Below are 16,727 nucleotides of genomic sequence, written 5' to 3' on the forward strand. Positions count from 1 at the left end.
TGCCTTTTCCTTCTCTTCACCACCTTCCGCTCTGCGTGACCTCCTCTGTCACCTTAAATTCACCTCTTGACCTTTCCGAATGTCGCCTTTCTCAAATCAAAAGTTCAGAAAATGAACCCTTAGAATCTCATACAAATGGAAGATTTTCTTTGTTGGATTCTGTAGGTGGTTTGTGTGTGGCGGCGTGGAGCTTCTCTGAATGAAAAGTTCTTTCCTCCTTTTCCTATGCAAGTCTTGCCATTTTAGAATTCTTTTTAAGGGCCACCAAATAATTTATTTATTTATGTTTACTCCAGATCAACACTGAAACATTAAGGTTGCAGCCCTATGCAAACTTGCTTAAGAGTAAATCCCTTTAAAAAAATAAAATAAATAAATACTGAACAAATTTAACAAATCAAATTATAAATCAATATAGCCAATTACATTTTCCCCCTTCCCCCCCCTCCTTCCCTCCCTCTTCCACCCTCCAGAGCCTTCCCTCAGCTCCCCTCTCTGATTTGTTTATACATGTTATTCTCTGCATATTATAAAATTGTACATATCATTACCTTATCTATCCTATGTTCTACTAATAAATTTGTGGAGGTTTATTCAAAACCTGCCAAGGAGTCCAAATCCTTTTGTTGTCTTTTTAAATAGTTTGGAAAAAGTTCCCATTCTTCCCTGACGTCACGGTTGTCCTTCTCACGTAATTTGTATGTTAACTTTGCCAACTCTGCATAGCTCATCAGTTTTTCTTGCCATTGTTCTTTCATTGAGATTACCTCGTTCTTCCATAAGAGTAAATCCCATTTAACAGGGATCCAAAAAGAAAAAGAAAAACTCAGCCAAGGCTGAATCCAGCAAGTCTTGTTGTTTAATCGTTTAGTTGTGTCCGACTCTTGATGACCTCATGGACCAGAGCATGCCAGGCACTCCTGTCTTCCACTGCCTCCCGCAGTTTGGTCAAACTCATGTTGGTAACTTCAAGAACACTGTTCAACCATCTTGTCCTCTGTCGCCCCCTTCTCCTTGTGCCCTCAATCTTTCCCAACATCAGGGTCTTTTCCAGGGAGACTTCTCTTCTCATGAGGTGGCCAAAGTACTGGAGCCTTAGCTTCAGGATCTCTCCTTCCAGGGAGCACTCAGGACTGATTTCCCTAATGTGTGTTTGATATTTAAAAACTCGAGGGGAGTAAACTCACTGCAGACTTCACATACCCACTCCTCATATTTTTGGTGTATTAATCCTGTCAGGTTAATGCAGATTTCCTGCCACAACTGTCCTGCCCAAGTCTTTTGGAAGACCAAAGTCTGCCCCTTTGCAAGAGGCCTTAACTTCAAACCCTTCTCCTGTGCCAAGCTGGACCTGGCACAGCAAAGAAAAGGAGATAACACTCCTACTTTCTTCTTCACCAGCAGAAATCAGCAGTAATATATTGGATGCATCAAAAGATCTAAACCTTTCCCATCTCTGTTAGGAATGCTATATTGCTTCCTCATTTTAGAGATTTCTGGGCTGCCTTTTAGAACCATGCCCCCTCAAGGCAACTTTTAATATATAAAAGGGAACAGAAGAAGAAGAAAAAGAAGAGTTTGGATTTGATATCCTGCTTTATCACTACCCTAAGGAGTCTCAAAGCGGCTAACATTCTCCTTTCCCTTCCTCCCCCACAACAAACACTCTGTGAGGTGAGTGGGGCTGAGAGACTTCAGAGAAGTGTGACTAGCCCAAGGTCACCCATCAGCTGCATGTGGAGGAGCGGGGAAGTGAACCTGGTTCACCAGATTATGAGTCCACCGCTCTTAACCACTACCCCACAGAGGTGGGACAACATTTTTACCTTTTTTGGGGGGGGGGGAATTGGGGGGAAATTATTGAAGTTTTCACAATGCAATAAAAGAAGCAAACTAAACTACAGGAAACAAAGAGAAGAAACAAACAAACAAACAAAAAAGAAGGAACAGAAAAGCAAGCTACCAGATTCTTTCTCATCACTATAGCTAAACTTTTATCCCCTACAGAGGAAGGTGAGGCACAACATTTTTCTAATGAAACTTTTTTTAAACAACAACACCTGAAATTAGTGTGGCACCTTAAAGAGCAACACATTTATCACTGCACTGTAGTCCACCAAAGCTTCTGACATAATAAATTTGTCAGCATTTCAGGTGCAACAAGACTCTTTGTGGTTTTGCTGAAAGAGACTAACATAACTGGTACTCTGGCAAAAGCATTCAGCTCCTTGCTCTCTCTCTCCTAGCTGCTCATGTTTAGTCTGTAGAGCTTGCTCTAAAAAAGATTAGGCAGGTGAAATGTTCAGAATTCATCACAAATGCCCGTCTAGCCTTAACCATTCCATAGTTCTTGCTGCTGAATTATGCCTGTAAGAATTTATGAGGTGTAGATTTAATAATCTTCTCCGGAGAAATTTCATTTAAATGAAAGCTTTATTTCCTCCCTGTCGGTCTGAAATACCTAATATACTTCAGGGACAGCACACACCCACAATTTGAGTTAACCCTACACTGAACAGTGATTATGATTTGAAATTGCGGGAAGGAGACCTTTTTTGGGTTTTAAATACCTGAGCAGACATTAGGGCTATGGTTAAATTAGTTCAATGTGCCTTTCGTAAGCTGCCTTATCTTGAAACCATTCCTGAATTTGTGGTTATTATTTCACATTATAGCCATGAGAGAGAGCATAAATTGTATGTCAAATTAGATTATTGTCCCTTCTCTTCTGTGTACCCAGTGTTTATTATAAGTGGCTCACAGGCAACAGCTACTACAGCATACTTCAATATTTCCTTTCCAATATTTTAGCTCACCAAGCTGTTTATGTATTTACTTTTGCTTTGTGAGCAGGCAATCATGCTCCTTCTACTTTATCCTGCTGCTTCCCTGCCCTCACCCCTCCATGTCTTGGAAAGTTTAACCTTCCTCTGAGAGTGAAGTCTCTTAGAGCAACCCAGTCACCCTTCTGATCTTTACCAGACCAGTAGGGGATGCGGGTGGCGCTGTGGGTTAAACCACAGCGCCTAGGACTTGCTGATCAGAAGGTCGACGGTTCGAATCCCCACGACGGGGTGAGCGCCCGTTGCGTGGTCCCTGCTCCTGCCAACCTAGCAGTTCTAAAGCACATCAAAGTGCAAGTAGATAAATAGGTACCGCTCTGGTGGGAAGGTAAAAGGCGTTTCCGTGTGCTGCTCTGGTTTGCCAGAAGCGGCTTAGTCATGCTGGCCACATGACGCGGAAGCTGTACGCCGGCTCCCTCGGCCAATAAAGCGAGATGAGCACCGCAACCCCAGAGTCGTCCGCAAGTGGACCTAATGGTCAGGGGTCCCTTTACCTTTTATTAACAACATATTGGTTGAATGGGAGTTAACTATTCTGTTCAGCTTTTCTCTCTGGTCACAACTTCCCTCCTCAAGGTCTTTCTCTTGCAACATGTCTAAACTCAGCCTCCATTCGTTGATAGTTAACTTCCACCTGACAGTCAACTCCCAACTGACCAGAAACGCCATGCAATCAACCCACCTGTCAATCATGTGACACAATGTGATTGACAGGTGAAAGACCTATCAAATTTGGACTGCAGTACCAATCCTAATAAGGATGTGGCCTATGGAGCCAAAAAAAATTTTTTTCACTCCTGACTACCCATCGCACCCATCCATCCTTTCATAAAAGTTAGTGATTCTTCACTCCTGTTATAAACTCCATAGGTCCACCATGTAGCTGAATTAATTTTTATTTGGAGGGAATGATACAGGAAAGGTGCAGAGCAGGAGTGTGGATATACTGGCTTTTAAAGGGTTGGACTCCAACTGCCATCCACCACAGCCTGCATTAGCAATGATCAGGGATGATGAGAGCCATGATCCAATTGAATCTGAAAGCTCACGATTTCTGAATTCCTGGTGGAGAGGAACAGCTCACCTGACTTGCTGCAAACTCAATGATCTAAGAAAAAGACTGAGCGGAAAAGCAAATGAAAAATTGAGGCAGCAGAAGGCAAAAGAAAAGTAGAAGAGCCAACTAAGATCAAGGAGAGAAAATTGTGGTCACAGGGGGGGACCGCCCCACGATTGAATGAGCTATTATCTTGCCAAGGAAATGAATACGAAAAAATTGAAAACATCTACGATGCTGATGTGCTAGATCAGCCCACAGCTATTGCGTTCTCCTTTCTGCAAACACCTGGCCACAGTGGGCAGCCAAGACACAGCACAAAAAATTGCCAGCTTTCCTTTGTTTTAGCATCATCTTTGCAATTTTCGTACTTTATCAAATGCTAAAATGGCTAAATCTGTTGAAAAGATTGCGATCCGAGTGGGATGGGAACAGAATGCCATGGTTATTAACAATGTAGGGGAGCAATATCCGATACCAGAGTACAACAGCGCCTTATCCAATTTAGTTATCCAATTACTCAGCTTGCAATCCTGTTGCTAGTTACTCATGAATAAGTCCCGTTGAAATCAGAGGGAACTTTTCAAGCATAACTGACGATCGGATGTGTATTCCTCAGAGCCTAGAGTGGATTAAGATGGACAGTTAGTTCGCAGGCTCCCTCGGTGCCCCGGCATGAGCGCATCAACCTGAACAAATCCAGGTTGACTTCAAAGTTGTCGGTCTCATTCTGCATTATGGAGATCCTTAGACATATTGCTTCCGAATACAGGATTGAGGGCACCAAATAACTGTTATAGACATTTCAGCAACCTGTCCTGCGGAATATCAAACCTTTTTTGCACCACTAGGGTATAGTAAGGTAAAGGTAAAGGGACCCCTGACTGTTAGGTCCAGTCGTGACCGACTCTGGGGTTGCGACGCTCATCTCGCTTTACTGGCCGAGGGAGCCAGCATACGGCTTCTGGGTCATGTGGCCAGCATGACTAAGCCGCTTCTGGCGAACCAGAGCAGCGCATGGAAATGCCGTTTACCTTCCCGCCGGAGTGGTACCTATTTATCTACTTGCACTTTGACGTGCTTTCGAATTGTTAGGTTGGCAGGAGCAGGGACTGAGCAACGGAAGCTCAGCCCATGGCGGGGATTCAAACCGCCAACCTTCTGATCTGAAAGTCCTAGGCTCTGTGGTTTAACCCAAAGCACCACCCGCGTCCCTACCACTAGGGTATATGCATCATCAATATTCTCCGCTGGCAGTTTTGAAGAAAATCGTTGAGAGACTGCTTTCGTTTCCGCTCTAGCTGTATGGTGCTTGATAATAGCTGCATAATAAAAATGCTATCCGTTTTCACCAATTTCTTCACTTGCATCTTCTAATACAAGAGGGGGCTCCCAGCATGCCTTTCTTTGATTACCTCACCTCAGCAACTGGTGCAGTTAATTTCTTTAGCCACTAGATGACACCACATCCAATAGCAACGTCTATCCATGTGTGTGTGTGTGTGTGAACAAATGTATATATCTCATATAAAATATTCAGTTTGATGTTAAATACATGTGTGTGTGATGCAGAATTCTCACTCAGTAGCTTTGAGGGACAAGGTGTGGGAGTTTCTTGTTGTAGATGCTTTTGGGCAATTATTAATAACACTCAGGGTGAGAGTCTGGATAGGTTGAATAGGGGGATAAAATGTGTTAAACTGCTCAAAAGTTGCAAGGTGAGAGTCTGTTGGCACACTCTGTTTGTGTGTGAGAAAGTGGGGTGGGTTGGGGAATAGGCTACAATAAGTGGAAAAAAGGATGGGAACTATTGCAAAGACCATTGGTTGCTTAATCTGTTTAAATATCTTGTGTTTGGTTCAATTAGGAATTTTAATTTTTGACATTGTGGTTTTGCATGTGTACCTTATGAAAAAAAACTTAATTGGTTGTTTACTGAACCCTATTTTTCATTTTTTTGTATACTTTTGTTCTGTTTATTTTTATTTCTTTGGGATGGAAAACGTTCAATGAAGAGCTGGCTATAAATACCACAATCTTTTTTAAAAAAAACAAAACAGGAAAGTGGAGCATCTACTTGTTTTTATTTTTTAAAAAAATAAATAATTGTCCCAGTCACAATTTAATTCACAAAGAAGCCAATACAACTTGGCAAGCATAGATTTTCTACTTGAGTTTTCCTAAAATGTTCCTTCATTTCAGTAATTTATTTCACAGTACCAATCAGAAATTACACAGTGGCGATGGAAGCAACCTGAACTAACATGCTCTGTGTACTTTATGGAGACCAATATCAGGCCTTAAAATAGTTCATCTTCTTGCTTACCATTCTAAGCAGGAACATGTGCAGAGGAGGGTGACCAAGATGATCAAAGTTCTGGAAACCAAGCCTTATGAGGAATGGTTAAGGGATTTGGGTATGTTTAACCTGGTAAAAATGAGATTCAGAAGAGATATGAGAGCCGTCTTCAAGTATCTCAAGGGATGTCACATGGAAGATGGAGCAAGCTTCTTTTCTCCTCCTCTGGAAGGTAGAACTTGAACTAATGGCTTCAAGTTACAAAAAGGAGATTCCAACTAAACATTCGGAAAAACTAAATGACAGTAAGAGCTGTTCGGCAGTGGAACAGACTCCCACAAGAGGTGGTGGACTCTCCTTCCTTGGAGGTTTTTAAGCAGAGGTTGGGTGGCCATCTGCCATGAATGCTTTATCTGAGATTCCTGCATTGAAGGGCGTTGGACTAGATGACCACTGGGGTCCCTTCAAACTCTGCAATTCTACGATTCTATGAACTAACCTCTCTAGGGTTGTCTATATGGCCCCTCACTGGGAGACAGTGTGATGTAGTGGTTAAGAGCGGTAGTCTCGTAATCTGGGGAACTGGGTTCGCATCTCCGCTCCTCCACATGCAGCTGCTGGGCTAGTCACATTTCTCCGAAGTCTCTCAGCCCCACTCACCTCACAGAGTGTTTGTTGTGGGGGAGGAAGGGAAAGGAGAATGTTAGCCGTTTTGAGACTCCTTCAGATAGTGATAAAGCGGGATATCAAATCCAAACTCTTCTTCTTCTTTCTTTCCCCCTCTGAATTAAGACAATCTTTTTAAAACTTCTGTTGCTCTTCTCATCTGCTGACCCATTTAATTTTATTGGATCTGGTGGTTTTTAATGTTTACATTATGTCTATAAGTCATTTCGGTTCACTTTTGTGAGCAAAGCAACTAATAAATAGCAATAATACCAACCACAGCCACCTCAACAATTAAAGCAAAAGCACTGTCCAAATTTGATAAGACTTCAAAATGAATTTAGCAGACAGCATAATGAATGGCAAAATGTTTAAAAGAGAGCTTCCCTTTCAACAACATCAACAGCTGTAAGTACAGTGCTATTTTTCTTGGGGGACGCATACCCCTAAACATTTTGTGAATCTTTGTCCTTTTGTCCATTTACTGAATTTATTTCCCCCGATTTGAACTATAAAATGGTGGTTTTCTTGAGTCAAAATGAGAGTACCCCTAAATATTTTTTAAGGGGGAAAAACACTGCATAAACATAAATAATATCATAATAATTGTAAATGCCTGAGAGAATAAACAGCGCAGGTACTTGAGAACCTTTCCTATGGAAAGAGTTCCATAACTGGGCACAGGAGTGCCAACCTGAATAAAATATAGGGGGGCAGGTAAGCCCTGCCCCATATAATCAATCACATGATGCAGTGCACACACACCACTTGAATGTCAATGCTCATCAACTTGGGAGAGGCCTGGCTCCCTCAAATATTTCATTGGGGAGACCAGAGGGACCTCAGCCCTTAGGGGTTGGCTCCTATGACTGGGTACCACCAATGAAAATGTCAGGAGCTCATTCTACACTCAAATAGGACCCTGGCAGAGACACATGCTCGACTTGCATGTTCTCTCCCTTCTGGTCGATCGTTCGGGAGCTTCATTAGCTTTCTTCAGCCTGAACATCACAGCGACCGATGCCAACAGACATCGGCACACTTAGGGATCCACAGAGTCTTCGTAGCTTGCGTGACAGACCTCAGCAACTCAGCATTTTGGCTGATCTACTTTATTTACATATAAACACACGCGGAGCACTGCAACATGGCTCCCTCTCTCTCTAGCATCAGACAGCAAAGAGAAAAAGAACAAAGGACAATAGTCCCACTTCATGGAACACAGTAACACAAACATCCTGTCTCCTTCACTTTCCACTCTGTGGAGTCAAAACATATACTGTTATGGGAAAGACAAAAATCCCATGACTGCAATCACAGAGCAGGAATTCTAACAGAAAAAGCCTTCTCCCTCGTGACTGCTCTTCTTCTTAGATGAGAAATGATGAACAGTCAATACATAAACATTGTGTGTTTCAGCTTGCTGGACTTCCCCAGCAATGACTGCATAGAAACGTATGTGTAGAAGATGCGACCTTTCATCTTCCCAGAGCAAGTTCCACCTTTGGATTTGACAGCACAAGCCCAATAAAAACAAGAGCAGGAGCCTCTCGCTCATTTGCTTGTCAATATCCCTTATCCTGTCTGAAGATTGCCGAGTTCCACATCAATAGAAATTTGGCTCTGCCAACAGCGTGCTGACTTAGGAATTATTCACGCATTCCCCTGTGTTGCTACCTTGACTTCTGGAAGCCGGTGCATGCCCACAGGGCTGCAATAACCAAGTGGTTTAGTCTGACACATCATTCATAACTGTGCTGCTTTAGGGGGCTCTGCACTTTCTTTTCAAGACAGAATGCTGAATGAAAGAGCCAGAGAAAAGCCCACTGCTATCTTCTTCCTCCACAAGCAATCCTAAATCCCATATATCTTTCCAACTGTTTAGAGAAGGGTCATAGCTCAATGGTTGAACATCTACCATGCATGCAGAAGGTCTCCAGCATTTTTCAAGCAGCATCTCCTCATCCTGAAACCCTCAAAAGCACTCCTGACTATCAGAAGGGACAATAGGGGACTACAGAGGTAGATAGACCAATGGTTTGACTCAGCTTCCTGTGTTTTTTCACACTGGTTCCCTCCACTGTAGCCTAGTTGATGCTTTCCCCCAACTTTCTCCAGATCTTCATCCAGCTTCTCCTCTAATGAACTGCATCCAGCCCTCGCCTAAAGGACTGGTCTCCCTTGCCTTACGTTCTGCCTTTCCTCCTGTCCCACCTAAAGCCGCATATCACACTACCTGTATGTGCCTCCTGAATTTGGAAAGCTAGTTGGGGGCTCCAGATTTTTATTTTTATTTTTTTTTAAAAAAATTGAAGTTAGCATTGGCTTTGAAAAGTCAACCAAAAACTCAATTACAGTGGTACCTTGGTTTAAGAACAGCTTAGTTTATGAAAAAACTTCGATTAAGAATGCTGCAAACCTGGAAGTAGGTGTTTTGGTTTGTGAACTTTGCCTTGGAATAAGAACATGTTTCACTTCCTGTTGAGTGTGTTCTATTTGGAAATTGTCCCCCGCTGCTATGGGAAAGCACGTCTTGGTTTAAGAATGCTTTGGTTTAAGAACGGACTTCCGGAACGGTTCGTAAACCAAGGTACCACTGTACTGCAAAACTATGTTTATGTTGCATTCTACTCAAAACTTCATGCATTTTTTTCCTCCTGCCCATGCAACAGATAAGAGGCATGTATGTAAAACATATAACTCATAATTACTTTTGTGCAGTAAGATCTCAAGCAGGGCAAATATTTCCACCAAATTTGAACCAGTAAAAGAAGTTAGCAGCATTCCTGAAACTCCCTAATGTGCAATCTGGATAAATCTACTGGGGTAATGTTCTATCCTTGCAATGGGCCATCTGGTGTGGAGATGCGCTGCCAATTAATATAGATGAAATGGCTGTTAACATCACAGACTGTAAATATTTCAGGCTAATCCTTTATTGTCATTTATCAGCTGTATTTCATACCTCAAGGCTTGCAAGAAAGCTCTCTGTGAACTAGCTTAAAATAAAGAAAGAATTAAAGAACCTTTTATTGAGGGTGAAAGAGGAGAGCGCAAAATATGGTCTGAAGCTCAACATCAAAAAAACCTAAGATCATGGCCACTGGTCCCATCAACTCCTGGCAAATAGAAGGGGAAGAAATGGAGGCAGTGAGAGATTTTGCTTTCTTGGTCTCCATGATCACTGCAGATGGTGACAGCAGCCTTGGAATTAAAAGACGCCTGCTTCTTGGGAGAAAAGCAAGGACAAACCTAGACAGCATCTTAAAAAGCAGAGACATCGCTGTGCCATGTTCTTTATTTCATGGATACAGCTGCAATTAAAGCAGATCAAAGTGTTCTGTCACCTTGTGGTGGACGTGCAAAAAGGCATAGGCATTCTTGGAAATGATATATAATGAATTAAAAAAATGTTTAAGATAACTTTTCCTTTTTAAAAAAACAGAAGCCTGTTTAATAGGTATAATAGGAGAAGAATTACCAAAGGATATGAAAAGACTGTTTATGTATAGGATGACAGCTGGAAGAATGCTTTACACCCAGGGATGGAAGGAAGAGAAAACACCAACTAAAGAAGAGTTGATTATGAAGACGATGGAATATGCTGAAATGGCAAAGATGACTCGAAGAATCAGACACCAAGAGGACAACAAATTTAATATAGAATGGGAAAAATACATTAAAGAACATTGTCAACAATTAGCAGGATTTTTATTACACTTGTAATTTGCAAAACTGAAGACTTTTAAAAAAGGATTAAATTAAAGTTAGATAAATGTAATCAAATGCGGTAAGATAAAAAATGCACATTTTGAAAACGGGGAGGGGTGAGTCCGGGGGTTCAGAGAACCCCAAGTTTGCATTAGTGTTATTTTGTTTGAATGGATCTTTGTAATGTTTAAAAATGTGAAAAAATATTTTTAAAATAAAATAAAATAAAATAAAATAAAGTGTTCTGTCACCTAGTGCAACAAGTCAATTTCCTAAAACAACAACAACAACAACTCCAGACTTTTTGCAGTTAGGAAAGTGGTGTGGAAACTGTGGGATGAACAAATTATTAACAGGAGAAAGCATGTAAACACCGTTCAAACTAATCAGGATGAATGCTCATTGCCACGTAAGCAACAGATTACAATTGGGACAGTGATTACGGTGTATACTTGGTCTCTCCTCTTGCTTAAGTTAGATTTTGTCTCCTGCGCCCCATGCTCCAAATAGAATTCTTGCCCACTGCATGAGAAGAAATGCTAAAGACCGGCAGCTCTTCCAAACACGCAATTATTTTGTTTACTCATGTGTAAAATGGGGATAATAATAGTTACCACACAGAGGTGTTGCAAGAGAGACCTAATTAATTAAAGCTCATAATGTGCTTTAATATCCTTGGGTATATAGAGGTGTTATTATGATTATAAATTATTCGATAATTTGAAATGACTCAACACACATTCATCCCCCAGTACCTTATTGACTCACAAGATTAAAAAGTTCAGTGTTGAAAATGCTTTTTTCCCCTCCTCCCTCAAAGACATGCTGTGATAACATTTCTCTCTAATCTCTGCTTAAAAATAAATTGCTTATTTGGTTCTCTTATTGGTTACCATGACTCTATTACACCAGCTGCATTATATTTGCTCCTGCCCTATTAATAGTGCATGCAGTCTAGCTACCTTCTGCTTTTCTTTCAGAGGGCACAGATCCTGCTTCTCGTATGTAGGGAAATGCTCCTGTTGAAGGGGAATCGCTTTCAAGAAATCCGTCAGCCCTGCGGTGCTCACACAATAATACAAAACAGCTGAGCCCTTTGTGTGCAGAACTTGTCGCATATTAGAGCTAATCTAATGGTCCCCTCCCACTGACTTGATACCCACCCAGGTCACAATTAAACATGTGAGCAGCTTAAGGCTAATAGGCGATGTTGCAGCTCCATGAGCAAGGGCATGTCAAAATACTTCCTGGATTCATGGTCCCTCCATCTGCATTGACTTTCCTCCAAAAGGAACTTCAAGCGGCATTTTGCGCGTCGAGGTCCCCCAGGCCACCCCAATAATTCACACTTCACACATCAATTTTTGTTTAAGGTTTTTGGCATGAATTTGGCCACAGCTTTATTTAAATACACACACGTGAGTGGTTGCTTAGGCATTGGTTACGACTATCTGTCCTTGCCCCAGGGACAGAACTGACTTCTGGATTTCAGCGGAAGCCAGTCAGGGAGAACCATATTGGGGAGAAATGAAGCTGGGCATCAGTCCCTCATCTCTCACCCTCATGCCCCCTGGGGCTTGCATGGCCCAAATCCGATGCCAGGGACTAGGACGAAAGGGATGGCAAGCCCCTGGATTCCTTTAACAGAATTCCCTTTCAGCACCACCATTGGAGGGGTAGGCACTTACCCCTCCACCAACCAATTTTAACCAATGCCTAACCGCCAACCTTACAAGTTGTAACGATTTGCAGACACAAGATCTACCCACCCTGGAAGAATGGCAGATGAAGGTGATGGACTATATGGAACTGGCGGGCAGAATCCGAGACCAGGGAGAAGAGTCGGTGGAAGAAGATTGGAATAAATTTAAAGACTATCTACAGAAATATTGTAAAATTAATGAATGTTAGAATGATGTTGGATAGAAATTAAGTGGTTTTCAGCTGTAATACTATAAGGGAATATGAAAAATGGATTATTAATAGGTAAAAATTTAACGTTACAATATTTTAAGATTAAAGATTAGGATAAACAAAGAGGGTAAGGATTTGCTGAACCAACAAACTGAACTGGAATACAAAAAAAGGGAGGCGTGAGGAGGTCCGGGAAATAAGCTAATGAAAAATAAGTAATGGAAAGAATGAGTTGTTTTTAACCATTTTTATTTTGTATTTTTATTTTGTATTTTCTTATTTTTTTTCACTTTGTAATACTTTGAAAATCTTAATAAATATCTTATAAAAAAACCAAGTTGTAACGATTTGCTACGCAGTAGGCAAAAACCAAATGGCCCCAGCCAATCAGCCAAATGGACAAAATTCCTACCAGGCGCCTGCCCTGAAAGCAGGTGACCCCATGACAGGCATAGCAAGGTCAGAGGACAACGAACCCCCCCCCCTTTTCAGGGAGGGTGGGCGGGTGATCCGGTGCACGCAGCCCAAGAGAAGGCCCCAGGCTGCGGGCCCTGTATTTAAGACCACTGACCCCTCCCACACTTTAGCAACATAACATTCTGCCCAGCAACACTCCTTGGCCAATCACAGCATGTGGCCAATATGCCCAACAACAGTGGGGTGGCCTTTTTGGCCCCCACCGCAACACGTGCTCTCTATTATGGAGAACACGCTTTACTGAACCAGTATATGTTTTGGCTAAGTTTGTCACCTTTGGTGGGGCCAAAAAAGGGACAGGTTGGGGGAAATTTAGGAAGCTAAAATTACTTCTACCCGGTGCAGAAATGACTTCAAAGCAATCCATTACGATGATCAAATGGAAGCTCTCAATAACTGCAAACATCCCAACTAGAAAACTGAAAGGAAATGCTCCCCACCTGCTGAATTTCTGCCTGCCAGAAGGATGGCAATTTAATAATAATAATAATAATAATAATAATAATAATAATAATTTTTATTTATACCCTGCCCTCCCCAGCCAAGGCCAGGCTCAGGGCGGCTAACAAGCAATAATAAAAACAAGTTGAATGAATACAACTTAAAAACAAGATTAAAATACAACATTTAAACATTAAAAAGCAGCCTCATCGCAGGAGGAGAAAGGAAAAAGAAAGAGGGGGAAGGAGTCAAATTGATTCCAAACCAAAAGCCAGGCGGAACAACTCTGTCTTACAGGCCCTGCAGAAAGAAATCAGATCCTGCAGGGCCCTGGTCTCATGAGACAGAGTGTTCCACCAGGACGGAGCCAGTGTTGAAAAAGCCCTGGCTCTGGTTAAGGCTAATCTAACTTCCTTAGGGCCCAGGACCTCTAGTGTGTTGCTATTTATGGACCTTAAGGTCCTACCGGGAGAGGCTGTCCCATAGGTACGAGGGTCCTAGGCCGTGATGGGGTTTAAAGGTCAAAACCAGCACCTTAAATCTGACCCTGTACTCCACTGGGAGCCAGTGCAGCTGTAAAAGCACTGGGTGAATATGCTCCCATGGCAGAGACCCTGTGAGGAGCCCAGAAACCCAGCCAAAAAAATAAAAGGGGAACAAGAGTACAACACAGTCTACTTCTCTTCCTCACAGAGCTTTGCCTCCAACATCTCAAGAGGATTCACATAACCCCTCATCCCCATGAGATCTCCAATATAGGAAGGTTATGATGCTTTGATGCCCAGGGATGGGCAGATTATTATTCTTATTTATTAAATTTGTATGCCGCCCTTCATCTGGGCAATTTCAACGACAGAACCCTGAACGTAAGAAATCCTCCTTTGCAGCCTCCGTCTGATCCATTCTAGAGGTGGAAATAAGCAAAGAGAATCCTTAAACACCCATGGGAGAGAGAGTGAGACTTAGATTTGAAATATTTGAAGATTTGAGAAGTGAGGTTACAGGAATCAGGCAGAGGGCCTTCTCGGTTGTGGCGCCTGCCCTGTAGAATGCCCTCCCAGCAGATGTCAAGGCAATAAACAACTATCTGACTTTTAGAAGACATCTGAAGGCAGCCCTGTTTAGGGAAGTTTTTAATGTCTGATGCTGTATTGTTTTTAATATTGGGTTGGAAGCCGCCCAGAGTGGCTGGGGAAACCCAGCCAGATGGGAGGGAATAAATAAAAAAAAATTATTATTATTATTATTATTATTATTATTATTATTATTGAGGCTGCTGCACAAGGAAACATTTCACTTGTTCTCTTACAGCAGGCATGGCCAAACTTGACCCTCCAGATGTTTTGGGACTACAATTCCCATCATCCCTGACCACTGGTCCTGTTAGCTAGGGATGGTGGGAGTTGTAGTCCCAAAACAGCTGGAGGGCCAAGTTTGGCCATGCCTGTCTTAGAGCCATTGGCAAGAGCTCCACCCAACCCAGAAGAGCCTGCTGGCTGGCGAGCTCCATTGGCTAGCCTGGAGCACCAATCAGCCAGCTTTGGAGGGTGGGCTCAACTTCCGAAGTGCTAGCAAGTTAGGCTGCGCAAGATAAGTAAGCTTTTAATTTATTTATTTATTTAAAAAATAATTTAAATGGGACAGAAGCATCCCAAATGGAACAGGGGACTCTGTGCCCACAAAACAGAACAAATCCGTATTTTAAAAGACGGGTGGCAACCCTAGTTTTAGCTGTTCCTGGGATGTCCATAGTTTTCATCTGCATTTCCAAGTCAATGAAAGCTGTGATTCTGGTGTGGCAATTCAGCAGCCATCCTGTAATCCCAGCATATGCTAGGCTTTGATAATTTATTCTGATAGGACATGAAACGAGACTAACAATATTCATGAGCGAAAAGCAAATACAGAGTGCTCTGTGAATAGGCCTTTATATATAACATTCGTTTTGTGCTGTAAATTGCATTATCAATGTGTATTAAATTTGTAACTCATCGTAGCTAGGAAATGAATATCAAAATACGAATTTAAAGGGGGGGAGTTATTAAGCCCCAATGGTAAGTTTAAAAATAAGGAAATTTAATCATCTCTCTCTTTTCTGCTTATTGGATTACAGTAGAGAGTGAGCTGAGCAAAAGACAATCAAGATAGATGGAAGGAACCGGCATACAGTAACTTAAAAGATTTTCGATGAATAAAACAGCTCATTAAAAGCCATTAAAGTCAAAGAGAGTCCTCCATCAAGTTTATATTCTAAGAGCACTGAATGGGTGGAGAAGCAGTAATGCTAGCAATTGAACTTTGTACACTGACCAGCCTTGCCCTTATTCCAATTCCTTTTGCATACGGCTTATATTATCAGAGCTCTTTGCATTTAATTCAAAGATTCTTCAAAATGCACGTCACCAAAGCGAGCACGGTGATGGGTGAGCTCAGATTGAATCATCTTTGGGGCGTAAATTGTAGGGTTTCCTCTGGTGCTTCAGAAGCGACGAATCTCCAGCCCTGCTCTGAAATTTCAGTGGCAATGTAAGTTCTGATGTTTTGCACATGGGACACATGTTCCAGGTGACAGGAAGAAGTCTGCAATCCCACTGCCCACTTCCCTGGCAGTAAGTGTTGGTTTCTGTTTCCCTCACTGAGCAGCTGCTGGTAGTCACAGGACTATGTTTTCATTCCACAGTCCAGATACTGTTGGATTCCCACGGGAAAGGGAGATGGGATGTGACATTTACTGGTTTCCTGTTTCCTTCGTACTATCATTTCTTTGTAGGAGTTGCTCTCTGCTTCTCACAGAGACAAGATGTATATTTGTATGCTCTCTGCATAGCTTAGAAATAAAGCTTAGCAATGTAGCCATACCTGCCTCATCCTTCCGTGGCGGACTCTGGGTATTTTATACTTTGCTGGGCTCAAGCGAAGATGAGCCGTATCAGCTCGGAGGACCGGAGCTGAATTTACTAACATTTTTTGGTTATGGGCCCAGATGGACGGAATCAAGATGACGGACGGCAGAGTAACGGATCGCAGCTATCGATCGAAACCATCCTCTGCTACACCCAGAGTCCGCAAACGGAAGGATGTTTACTACTCTGCTGGGCTCAAGTGAAGAAGAGCCATATCAGCTCGGACGACTGGAGCTGAATTTATCTAACAGTAAGCCCCCCAGTGGGCTTTACAACTGAGTAGACACGTGGAAGTTTGCACTACAAACTTGTGCTCCCAGTTCCCAGCTATAGGATTGGGCTACTATTGTAGCAGCTGGAAGACTACCTCTCAAGGAAATGGAAGCACATGCATAGATTTTAATAGAAGATTTACA

The 16,727-nt window shown here is 42.3% G+C and overlaps 1 protein-coding gene across 1 annotated transcript in view; it reads right to left on the reverse strand.

The window, feature by feature from the left end:
• LOC310688149 (putative CENPB DNA-binding domain-containing protein 1) overlaps positions 1–16,727 on the reverse strand; it is a gene marked incomplete at its 3' end in the record, with an annotated part of 345,728 nt that overhangs the window by 273,637 nt on the left and 55,364 nt on the right. The window lies entirely within an intron of this gene.

The sequence above is a fragment of the Podarcis liolepis genome (assembly GCF_965112155.1).
Source record: "Podarcis liolepis genome assembly, chromosome: 10".
NCBI classification, from domain to species: domain Eukaryota; kingdom Metazoa; phylum Chordata; class Lepidosauria; order Squamata; family Lacertidae; genus Podarcis; species Podarcis liolepis.